The following is a 13,179-nucleotide window of genomic DNA, read 5'->3' as shown; positions in this document are numbered from 1 at the left end:
CCTTACATTCAGATCATTTTTTGAACTCTTCATGCTCGTTTTAATGAAGAACTGAAAAGCTTGGATTAAGGTAGTCAACAGACATACAGGCCTGTTTTTAATTTTGAACCCATACTTTTCGTCTCAAACTGGATGTCCTGCTTTTTACCTAAAAGTGTTAGAACTAACATTTAGGCCACTGATTTTACTTTTTTGTCAACTGGGTCAAAGACTGTTGATAGGGAGCGGAGGAGTGCATGAATGTAAAGTGTAGCAGCTCAAACACCTAAGAAGTTCCTAAGACTTATGATGACTGTGTCATTAGGAAAAAGGGTATTTAAATTTGATTGCTGGGGGCGCCTGGGTGGCTCAGTGGGTTAAAGCCTCTGCCTTCGGCTCAGGTCATGATCCCAGGGTTCTGGGATCGAGCCCCACATCAGGCTCTCTGCTCAGCGGGGAGCCTGCTTCCTCCTCTCTCTCTGCCTGCCTTTCTGCCTACTTGTGATCTCTGCCTATCAAATAAATAAATAAAATCTTTAAAAAAAATAAATTTGATTGCATTCTATGCCGGTTAAATGCTTTCAGTTATATTACTTAGTTCTCTTATCCTCTTAGTGAAGTAGAGTTTATTCCATATTACAGATCAAGGTTTTCCTAAAGTCTGACAGCTAGTGGTAACATAGCCAGGATTCTAACCTAGTTCTGAGTCCCATTATCGGTCACTGCCTTCATGGATGTACGCATATGATAGAATTTAAGTGTGTATATTCACACATACATATTTAGAACTGTCTTATTTTCTCAAAATGGTAAAAATTTTGAACATATGAAGGCCTTTAATGATCTGTTTTACTGTGGGGATCCTCTCATTGTTCTTACTATCATGATGGGTAGGAGTCTTACTGCTCCTGAGGAGTAATTTTGTTCCACTTTTTCTGAAGTTGTTCCACATGGTGGCAGCACCGCAACAGCAAATATTAGAATCTCTTGCAAAACGAACGTTTCCAGTGGCTTCTGCCTTAGTCATTTTCTTAGAGCTCACTTCAGAAGGGCATCCTAGATGTAAGAGCACCTGAACACTTGCAGAAGTGACTTTGAAATCTGAGGGAAATATTGATCAAGATCTGAATACTTTGTGACTTTTGTGGATCTCCAGGCTTATTCCTGGGTGTAGTGTACCTTGCAGCAAGTAGGAGAACTTTAATATGTTTTCATTCTCTTTCTGGGGGTAGGGAGGGTGGATCACGCCTCATTTTCCTGCATTTAAGCCATTTTTACCAGTTAGAGCAATCTTTCATAGCAATACTATTTGAAAGAGAAAAGATAAACTTGAAAGTAAAAAAAATTCTTTGTTAAATTCTAGCTCAACTTCCCTGAGTTGTTTCCTCTTCTTTTGAATGAGTGGAACCATTGTAGACTGGTGTCAGGAGTATTTCTTGAGCTCTTGCATAAAAAAGCACATATTCAAGTACTTGGCTTATGGGAACTCACGGGAGTGATTGGTGCTGCTCCTGTAATGATGAAGTAGACGTCAGGCAAAGGTTAACATTATTGCTACAGTATTAAATTAAAATGTCCTGATTACTTTGATAACTGTGCAAACACATATAGTACAGTCTTTTCTGAGAGATTAGAGCCAAACTTCTTTTCAGATGCGGGTTTTATTATTCTTTATTTTGAAAGTATACCTGTATCCAGAATGAGGAACCACTTTGGAGCTACAGGAAAATAGCTCCCATGATTTCTTCACAGTTGTCAGAATTTTTAAAATTTCCACTAAGTGTATACTTAAAAAAAAGTGCTTTTGAGCGATAGTAACTCTTCTGTAGCTTTTTGCCCACATATTAGAATTTACCCTCCTTACTATGTTTTTTCCTCCCCTCTGAGGCTTTTATGTATTCTGACTTCCATTAACATGTGCATGCTGGAGTCAGCCACTTCAGAGACTCTCTCAACAGCCCCCACTGAGCAGTGTTTGCTTTTGTTTGTGAACTCTGTTCTCCTGAGTCCTTCCCTTTGACTTAGGGACTTTACCTTTGATCTCTGTCTTCCAAGCCTTCTCAGTTTTGCTTCCATCACTCTGAGAGCTGCCTCCAGGAAGCCCTCTTGCACTGCTCTGAATCTGTCTGCCAAGCTCAAAATACTAAATAAATAAAAAACCTCTTTCTGTTTGCTGAGTGTTCTGGACAAGTAGTATGTTCTCAGAATTGCCTCAGCTTGACCTGCAGTGGCCTTTAGCAAAGGTTCTAGCTAAAACCACCAGCTTCTTTCAATTAGAACTTACTCTAGAAAGTTGTTTTATGAAAAATAACCTCTTCTCAGAAAAACTATATACTTTAACTGTATCCTAGCCAGCTGTTGGTTTGTAAACCTTATGGATGCAGCAGCTTCTTTTTTTTTTTTCTTTCAGTTTCCTCCCTTTTATTTTTTTTTAATTATTTTTATTACCATACAATGTATTATTTGCCCCAGGGATACAGGTCTGTGAATCATCAGGCTACACATTTTTCTGGAAGCTTCTGTGGTGTAATCTCAAACCAGCCCCCTTTAAGTGGAGGGCAGAGAGGGACCAAAGAGAGAGGCAGCCTCCTCCAGGTTGGTAGGTGGCAGTTCTAATAAGCAAAGAGAGCTGACACACAAGGCTTGCCTTTGGGCAGCAGCAAGACAGCATGGATCCTCACACCTGCCTGCCAGATCTTAAACGTTTATAAAGAGGCCTTAACTGGGTTTAGTCACGTATACCATGCAGGTGAAAGACAAGTGGAACCCCCATTCCAAGGATAGATGTAGGATGAGAAGCCTCCAAGGTAGGGGCCGGGATCCAGCTCACAGGTCGGTTGCCAGGCACATGTTTTTGGTAACTGTCCCCAACACCAGCATGTAGAAGCAGCATGTCATGACAGCGGTTCTCAACGGGGAGCGGCTTTGCTCCCCAGGAGACGGTTGACAATATGTGGGAACTTTTGGTTGTTAAACTAATGGGAGAGGTGCTACTGGCATCTAGTAAGTAGAGTCCAGAGATACTTTAAACATCCTATAATGTATAGGACAGCGCCTTATGGCGAACAGTTATCCATCCCCATATCCAGTAGTGCTAAATTGCAAAGATTTGGTTTATGGAGATAGTATATGACCTTCAGGGCCAGAGTGGCTGCTGTTTTGAGTCCTGATATGGCTGCTCACTAAAAACGTTGTCTTGAGCAAGTTGTTTAAAACGAGCTTCAGTTTCATTATCTGTAAAATGAGTGTGATAATGCCTATTTTACTCAATTATTTCGAATAAGGAGTAATTTAAAAATTTAATGCCTGATATTTGGTAAGTGCTTAATAAACTGTAGCTACTGAGGAACAGAGCTAACATTGCGTACTTTCTGATCATTGTAGTTTTTATTTAGGCCTTAGAAAGTTGTGTTGTGGCTTGTTGTCAGTCTAAGATGATACATATTGAAAAACTTAAGTCTCTAGGTCATTTTGTGAATGCAAGAATTTTTTTTAAAAAAGATTTTATTTTATTTATTTGACAGACAGAGATCCCCAGTAGGCAGGAAGGTGGGCAGAGATGGACGGAGGGGGGTGGGGAGCAGGCTCCCTGCTGAACAGAGAACTGATACAGGGCTCAATCCCAGGACCCTGGGATCACGACCTGAGCCGAAGGCAGAGGCTTTAACCCACTGAGCCTCCCAGGTGCCCCGTGAATGCAAGGATTTTTATCAGTATAAATGATGTCATTGTGGGCTATGTTAAATTTTCTGTAAAAGATAGATCTAGAAACACATAGAAAAACATAATGACTTCATTTAATTTAATACTTTGTATGATTTCTCTTATCCCTAAATGTATATTAATAAGTGAGAGAGTTTTAAAGTAGAATTTCATACATAAGTGAAATTAGAAATGGATAATGCCCTTCATGCCAAAAGTCCATAAAGGAGTTCTAGAGCTGGTAGAATTTTAGGCATGTCAGTTTGTGGTAGGCACTTAATAACAGTAATGTGGGAGGTAATATATTCAGTCTGTCTGGGATTTCCCAAGTGAGTAATGTTATATTTGGGACTAAAAGAGGATCCACCATTAGTTTCTACAGAGTTGGAGTAAATAGAATCCTTGAGGTCTGCTTTGATATAAAGCTGACTGCCCATCTCTTGAATTTCCCACTGGTTGATCTGAATTCTTATCCGTCTCTGCTTACTGGAGAAGCAGAGTTTTTGTTTTCCTTTATAATAAACTGGAAATCTTTCTGTGATTTTCATTTCTTTTTAAAAATTCACTATTGGTTTTTATTTTACCAATTATTGCCAACTTACAGGTTTTTTTTTTAATCTCATTTGGGAGGAATATTTCTAGATTTACAGAAAAGTTGCAAAGATAGCACAGAAAGTTCTCATATATTCTTCACTCAATGTCACTTAATGTTAACATCTTATATAACCATGGCACATTTGTCAAAAACTAAGAAATTAGCATGGGTACATTATTATTAACTAAAGTACAGATTTTGTTTGAATTTCACCTGTTTCAACACAAATGTCCTTTTGCTATTCTAGGATTCAGTCCAAAATAGCAAATTGCATTTAATTACTTCTTTTTATAAAGAGTTGACTCACACTGGTATGAAAAGTATCTCAAAAACAAAAAAGTGGGGGCGCCTGGGTGGCTCAGTGGGTTAAGCCGCTGCCTTCAGCTCAGGTCATGATCTCAGGGTCCTGGGATCGAGTTCCACATTGGGCTTTCTGCTCAGCGGGGAGCCTGCTTCCTCCTCTCTCTCTCTCTCTGCCTGCCTCTCTGCCTACTTGTGATCTCTCTCTGTCAAATAAATAAATAAAATCTTTAAAAAAAACAAAACAAAACAAACAAAAAACAAAAAAGTGCTTTGTAATTATAAAATGTTACTCCCCCCTGCCCAGTACTGTATAGCATAGTGGTTAAAACTCAAGCTCTGGGGGCGCCTGGGTGGCTCAGTGTGTTAAGCCACTGCCTTCGGCTCAGGTCATGATCTCAGGGTCCTGGGATCGAGTCCCACATTGGGCTCTCCGCTCAGCAGGGAGCCTGCTTCCCTTCCTCTCTCTCTGCCTGCCTCTCTGCCTACTTGTGATCTCTCTCTGTCAAATAAATAAATAAAATCTTTAAAAAAAAAAAAAAAACTCAAGCTCTGGAGCCAAAACACTTGGGTTTGTGTCCTGGTTCTGGCATTTCTTAGCTCCCTAAACTTCTTATTAAACTTATTAATAAATAATACTTCTATCATAGGATCTTTGTGAACATTGAAGGATAGAGGGTTTGCAAAGCACTTAATCATAAACTTGGTATACAGGAAGCCCTTTATAAGTTAACTACCATTTATGGTCTATATTGTATAGTCATTGTGAAGTTGTATATTAATAATTTTAGAAAGGTTAATCTTTCAATTGAAAATTTATTTTAAAAAAATTTAATTTTCGGGGCACCTGGGTGGCTCAGTGTGCCTTCGGCTCAGGTCTTGATCCCAGGGTCCTGGGATTGAGCCCCTCATCAGGCTCTCTGCTCAGCAGGGAGCCTGCTTCCTCCCCTCTCTGCCTGCCTCTCTGTCTACTTGTGATCTCTGTCTGTCAAATGAGTAAATAAAATCTTTTTTTTTTTTTTAAGATTTTATTTAGGGGGCGCCTGAGTGGCTCAGTGTGTTAAAGCCTCTGCCTTCGGCTCAGGTCTTGATCCCAGGGTCCTGGGATTGAGCCCCACATCAGGCTCTCTGCTCAGCAGGGAGCCTGCTTCCTCCCCTCTCTGCCTGCCTCTCTGTCTACTTGTGATCTCTGTCTGTCAAATGAGTAAATAAAATCTTTTTTTTTTTTTTAAGATTTTATTTATTTATTTGACAGATGGAGATCACAACTAGGCAGAGAGGCAGGCAGAGAGAGAGGAAGGAAAACAGGCTCTTTGCTGAGCAGAGAGCCTGATGCGGGGCACAATCCCAGGACCCTGGGGTCATGACCTGAACCAAAGGCAGAGGCTTTAACCCACTGAGCCACGCAGGCACCCCCTAAATAAAATCTTAAAAAAAAAAAGTTTGATTTTCTTGTATGTGTTATTTAAAGCCTGACATTGTCTTTTAGGGTAATTTTCTAGGGAAGCTTACCCACAAATGAACCTAAGTGTATTTACAGTGTTACTGACTACATCATTGCAGAGTTACTTTTAAAAGGTAATTATTCAAGAATAATGCCTTTTTTTTTTTTTTTTTTTTTTTTATTCATTTATTTGACAGCATAAGCAGGGGGAATGGCAGAGGGAGAAGGAGAAGCAAGCTGCCCGCTGAGCAGGGAGTCTGATGCATGGCTCAATCCCAGGACCTTGTGGTCATGACCTGAGCTGAAGGTGGACACTTAACCGACTGAGCTACCTAGGTGTCCCTCAAGGATAAAATTTTAAAGCAGATTTTGTCAGCAGCTTCTGGAAAACTGAATCTGTTGTACATAATGCCCCAAAAGATCACAGCTCATTCCTTTCTTAGTGTACTCTTTGAGATGATCTCAATACTCTTAATGTGGCAGGGATTACTTTGCTCTCAAAAGGAAGATAATAGTGGTATGATAATAAATTTTTTGTTTTGTTCCTGTTGCACCTTGCTCTGGTGTAATTTTAGGGTTTGTGGGCGAAGTAACTCTGGTTGTTAGGAGTGCCTTTTGTGTACTTGTAGACACCAACTTGTAGCATTTTGGTTTTGAGAATATTTGCATTTTATCAGACCATACCTTAAGCCACCTTAAGTAATGAATTTTACTGAGTCTTAATTGTAAATCTTGTTACCAGGTATGCAGACCTTCTTGTCATAATGAGCTGTGTTGACTCAACTTCCTTATTCCTGGGAAGGTGAGGGCAAATGATGGCACATTACAGAACGTAATGTAGTGGGCATATTATCTGCTGGCATTCTGGATGTGTGCTGGATTGAAGTAGGAGCTCTGTTTTACTTATTTGAGGGGAAGAAAATTAACTGGTACCACATAGTCATTGTGTCCTTAAGGAGCCGATAAAGACAGGAACATGCTTAGAACAAATAAACATTGCCCTGTGCTTTAACCCCTCATTTGGGGCAGCTCTGTGAAATAGAAAGCGAAAATCCTATGTTGCTGATTTTTAAGAAGATAAAAATATATACTATCTGTATATTTTAGCATAATAGTTTCGGTCATTTATTCTGCTTTCACTTGATCTAATTAAGTCTTTAGGGTATTAATCCAAAGGATTGTAAATGGAAGAGGAAAACTGAAGTAGAAATCTGTTCAGAGTATGTAACTTTGAAGGTCAGTGCTGGAAATGAACGTTCTTTAAGTAGTAATTTGTTAATCGGGGGAAGTCACTATACTGGAAAGTGATCTCTGTCTTGGGTTCTGAGGGTATGGAAATGAAGGTGCAGAATGAAAGTCATTCAAAGGGACTGGTGCACGGGTGGGAGATTTCTCATAAAGGAGCTCCTGTCTGTGACACTCCAGTCCTTCTGTAGACCTACATTTCCCTTTTAGAGTTCTTTTTTTACGGGATCATTTTTAACCATATCCACAGCTCTAGCTTGTTCCTTTTTTAAAAAAGTGAGGTGAAATTTATGTCCTCTCAGTTGGTACATATCAGATAGGGGTAGCTTATAAATCAGATTTTATAGCTAGATAGTAAATTTTGCCTCTTTAAGTGCGGTCAGGAGGTAATTATCTCTGAAATATATATAAAGAAGATTACATTTTTCTCCTTGTATAAATCTGCATGTCACCTTGCCTGGAAATAATGTTTTGATTATATTATCCTCCCCCATCTCTTGATTTTTCTTTCCCTTTTCCCCCAGCTGAAGTTCACAGCTCAAGCCACTTGGCTCTTGGCATTTATGCTAGAGGCAGAATGATTAGTACTCGGAAACTGGAATCAGACTCAAACCTGGAGTTCATATTCAAGCAGTATCCCTTTCTAGCTGTTCACTAAGCAAGTCACTAACTTCTCTAAACTGATTTATAAATTCATTTTTAAAGCCTGTTTCCTTGGGGTGACTGGGTGGCTCAGTAGGTTAAGCATCTGACTCTTGATTTTGGCTCAGGTCATGATCTCGGGATCCGGGGATTGAGTCCTATATTGGGCTCTGCACTCAGCAGGGAGTCTGCTTGAGATCCTCTCCTCCTTCTGCTTGTTCGAGCATGACTCTCTCAAATAAATAAATAAATAAACCTTAAAAAAAAAAAAAAAGAAACCTGTTTCCTTAACTGTAATAGGTGGATTTTGATAGCAACTACCTCAGTTGCTGTTGGAGTTAATGGTGCATAGTAAGTGTTCAATATGTTTAAGCAGTTAACTGCCTTTTATCTCTTTGTACAGCCTTCTCTATGAGGTATAGTAGAAAGTAAATCACAAATTGCTTATGTTTTAACAAAAAAACAAAACTAAGCAGACTCCAAGGGTCCATAAGGAACGATCACATTGAAGAGAAGTTTGTAGTTAAAGCAGAGAAAGATTTGTCTAGTAGGGAATGTGATTTTATATGCATCTATATATGTATGCTTTTGTACCTAAGTATGTGCATAGATGTTTGTGTCTAATATCTGTATAAAGTATACAGATTAGGTCTACAGTGGTGGGGTAGGGAGGAGGAATGTTTAGTTGCAGTCTCCCTAAGAGACACCATAATTGGGAGACAAGATGAATTTAAAAAAATTTTTTTTACGGTATATATGTTTTCCTTTGTAACCTAGATGCCAACTTTTTATACATCAACTCATTTATTAGTTAAGAAAACTAATTTTAGAAACCCTATTCATCCATTTTTAAGTAAAACTTCTTTAGAAACTTCTTTCTGGGGTTCCTGACTGGCTTAGTCGGTGTAACATGCTACACTGGATCTTAGGGTTGTGAGTCCGAGCCCCATGTAGGCTGTAGAGATTACTCAAAAATAAAATGTAAAGAAAAAAAAGACTCTCTTTATTGAGAACTGTACGGTTTTTTTGAGATTATAGTTAAAAGGCTCTTGTTCTCTTTTTGGCAGTCTTTTATCCTAAGAGAAATGCCAGTTTTCTAGGGGAGAAATGTTATGCATGTGAGTCTTTGTTCAAATTCAGAGTGATGGTTCAAGTGAAAGAAACACAACCTTTTTTAGTACACGGGTATATCAAGGCAGTTACTGAAGGGGTTAGATTTGTCCTTTGTGATGTTGAATTACTGTCTGGAGTAATCTTTCTGGAAAGAAGAAGTAAATTTTAAGTTTCAGTTTATTATTTTTAAAGTTTATTTTTAGAAATAGATAATGTATTGCTATATACAGAATACAAAATTCCAAAGAAACAGAGCATAAATGTTGACGGGTGAGCTGTCCTGTATATCCTAACCACCCAGTTGCTGTCTTGAAGTGTCTTTTTTCTCTGTCTACTTTACATTCGGTGTGACTAGCTTGTTTTAAGTTTCCATTAGGGTGAGACCAGGAGAACACTAAGCAATCCCTACAGGCTCACCTTCATATGTTTCTGAAATCATAACAGCCGGTAAGCATTAGGAGATGAAAGTGGATAGGTAGAACAGAGGGAACATGAAGTTTTAGAGGAACAGAATTTTGTTATTGGGGATGCATTTTTCTCTGGTTGGCCATTGGCTCAGGAACTGTTTGGCAGTAATCTCTCTTCTCAGTGCCGGCTTTTCTAAACATAATCCTATAATCTGGTCTCTCTGGATCTTTTAATTAGATTTACTTTTCTCTATTTCTTTTTTTGTTTTAATGTGATAATGAGTGGAAATTGCCTATTTTGCCACCAGAACATATACTTCATTAGCCACATTATACACTTGGTTTAATTTCTAATTGCCTATAATAATGACAGAGGAATTCTAATTGTTCATTCTGTTCAGCATCCTTCTGTTCTCTTTCCTCCACATTGCCTTTTTAAATTCCCTCAGTTCTGACCTTTTCTTTTTCTACATTTCCTATTAACAGACTTTATATTTAACATGTAATCTTTTTTTAACATCGAAATGATTTAACTGGCAGAAATTGTAAGCTGTGGTAGGACACTTTATTCTTGGACAACCAGTAACTAATATTGGGCATATGTTGGCAGTAATAGTTGAAAACAGGCATTTGGTCTTCTGATATGACATTTTGATCCTTTATCCATAATCAGGCCTATCAAGTGTGTAGTACATGGGAAATGTCTTTTCCCTGCATGTAAAGCACCTGAGATGATGGAGGGGATTAGTATTTCACTCTTTATGACTTTTGTTTGTCACTGAATCCCATGCTTGATGATAGCAAACAAAAATGAAGTCAGAAAAGAGCTTTATATGTGTTACCATATGGTAGGTAGACTAGATAATTCTTCCTGATTTTTCTTTCTTTTTTTTTTTTTTTTAAAGATTTTATTTATTTATTTATTTGACAGAGAGAGATCACAAGTAGACAGAGAGAGAGGGGGAAGCAGGCTCCCCACTGAGCAGAGAGCCCAATGTGGGGCTCGATCCCAGGATGCTGCGACCATGACCTGAGCAGAAGGCAGAGGCTTAACCCACTGAGCCACCCAGGCACCCCTCTTCCTGATTTTTCTTAATAACAGTAAAATCATATCATAGTATAATCGTACTTACGAAGGAGCCCTTGATTTTTCATCTTGGAATTTTATGGTCACTAAGTTGTAGCTGAAGATGATTCGATTTGTACCATCGTACTTTTTTTTTTAAGATTTATTAATTGATTAGAGAGAGATAGAGCATGTGCATGTGAGTGGGGAAAGGGGCAGAGGAAGAGGGAGAGAGAGAATTCCAGACTCTGCGTGGAGGGAGGAACCTGACTCAGGGCTTGATCCCACTTGAACAGAGATCATGATCCTGAGATCATGACCTGAGCTGAAACCAGGAGTTGGTCACTTAATTGACTGAGTTACCCAGGCACTCCGTGACGTATACCTTTTATGCCATAAGTGCATTATATGATTAAAAAATCATATTCTCTAGACATTTATCTTTTGGGATAACTGCAGACTACTCAGATAAACTGACTACTGAAATCAGTAGTTGAATTGTGGCTGTTATGTTTCTTCACTTGTTGGCAAAAGGATAATTACACAACTCTTAGTTTCTCAAGCTTTTAGGAAGGCACTTTAGTAAAAACCAAGAATGAGTTGATGTTTTTGAGAACATTTTAATGTGTGTAATTACTGAAGCTTCTATCTCTTATCACATCTCATTGATAGTTAACATTACCTTGCTAGTCTCTAGTAACATCTGGGAGCTTCACTGCAAAATATGGTGTTCAGGGTGCCTGACTGGCTCAGTCCGTAGAGCATGTGATTCTTGTTCTTGGGGTTGAGTTCGAGCCCCACATTGGGCATAGAGAGTACTTTTAAAAAATATGGCTTTAAATTCAATTGTATAGACCATAGTATAGTTTTGTGTGTGTGTGTGTGTGTGTGTGTGTGTGTGTGTGTGTATGTGTGTTTTGGGTGTTCTTGCAATTTTTAAATTAAGCATCATTGATTGTAAATGTATTAGTTATATCAGAAATGCTCTATAATTTTCATAAAGAGTGTTCACTTTTTTTCTTGTAACTAAAGTCAATTGCCAGATCTTTAAGTCAGGATGCAATTGTACTACTTTTTTTTTTTTTTTTTTTGACTGAGTACTAATACATGTGAGCAGGGTTAAGGATGGGAGAGAGGGGAGAGAGACTCTTAAGCAGGCTTCATGCTCCGTGTGGTGTGCTACACAAAGCTTGATCTCACATCCCTGAGATCATGCCTTGAACTGAAATCAAGAATCAGTTGCTTAACTGACTGAGCCACCCAGGTGCCCCACAAGTTTACTTTCTTATAGTTGGTAGCAGTTTTTCATATATTATACTGCCTGAAAGGTTATATTTGCGGTATTTCATTGATTCTGAGATGGAATTGGTTATAAGATGCCTTATTATTTTCTGTATTACTTGGAAAGAAATGTGCTTCTTATTAAACTGACATACTTTTTTTCTTTAAGATTTATTTATTTGAGAGAGTGTACATGTGAGCATGAGGTGGGGGAGGGGCTGAGGGAGAGGGAAAAAGAGTCTTAAGCAGACTCTGCTCTGAGTGTGGAGTCCCACATGGACTCAGTCTCATGACCCTGAGATCACCACCTGAGACAAAAACTAAGAGTTGGGTGCTTAACTGGCTGAACCATCCAGGCACCCCCAACTGACAATGCCTTTGATTATAAGATGCATCTCAGTTTCAGAGATGTTAATGTGAAAAACTGTGCAACTTAGTCTTGATGAGTTAGGTAATAGTACCACCTAAAATTTGCCTAAGGCTTTATAGAAAGCACTTATACATGTGTCATCTGATTTGATCCTTAAACTACAACTAATCTGTGAGGTGGATTAAATTATCTCCAGGTTTCAGATGAGGAACATCTCCCAGGATGTCAAGATTTCAAAGCTCAGATTTTCTTACTGTGAGACTCATGACATGATTGACAGTATCACCCCCCTCAAAAGAAGCATACCCATTTAGTCCTAAAATTTGCAGTCCTTTCCCTGCCTGATGTACATGTTTAAACTTCATTTATCTTAAAACTGTTCATATGTCTTGATTCTAAAGATAAAAACTATAAAATTATTTATTAATTTCAAATGATTAAATTTTAATAATTTTAGAAGACATTGGCTGAAGGAGTGGAGAAAGGAGTTGGGCAAAATTGGAGGGGGAGATGAACCATGAGAGACTCTGGACCCTGAGAAACAAACTGAGGGTTTGGGAGAGGAGGGGGTTATGGGGGGTGGGAAGGCCTAGTGGTGGGTATTATAGAGGCCATGTATTGCAAGGACTACTGGGTGTGGTGCATAAAAAATGAATCTTGGAACACTGAAAAAATAAAATTTTAAAAAATATAAATAAATAAATTAATTAAAAATCCCTAATCTAATCTGGACAGGGATTAGCCAGTTTGTGGGATGACTTTATGGAACCATATAGAAGTGTATATATCTCCAAAATAAATTTTTTCCTCTTATGAGAAACAAAACACTGCAACCATAGCTAAAGCTTCATACATGCTCTCTTGCTCATTCCTTTTTCTGTAGGGGTCACGACATTTGTGAAGTTGATGTATATCATTCCCATGCATGTTTTCTGCTGTTTACAAATGCATGTATATGTGAATGAAGTAGATATTATTGTTTGGGTATTTAAAAATACATAGGAATAGGGATGTCTGGGTGGCTCAGTGGGTTAA

The 13,179-nt window shown here is 38.6% G+C and overlaps 1 protein-coding gene across 3 annotated transcripts in view; it reads left to right on the top strand.

Annotated features, from left to right (window-relative positions):
• The window catches only part of AP2B1 (adaptor related protein complex 2 subunit beta 1), a 126,279-nt gene that overhangs the window by 25,918 nt on the left and 87,182 nt on the right, over positions 1-13,179 (top strand). The gene's annotated exons all lie outside the window — the stretch shown is intronic.

This window comes from Mustela lutreola, chromosome 15 (genome assembly GCF_030435805.1).
Source record: "Mustela lutreola isolate mMusLut2 chromosome 15, mMusLut2.pri, whole genome shotgun sequence".
In the NCBI taxonomy this organism is placed as follows: Eukaryota; Metazoa; Chordata; class Mammalia; order Carnivora; family Mustelidae; genus Mustela; species Mustela lutreola.
The sequence above is the reverse complement of the archived record's forward strand: the minus strand, read 5'-3'. Positions and strand labels throughout refer to the sequence as shown.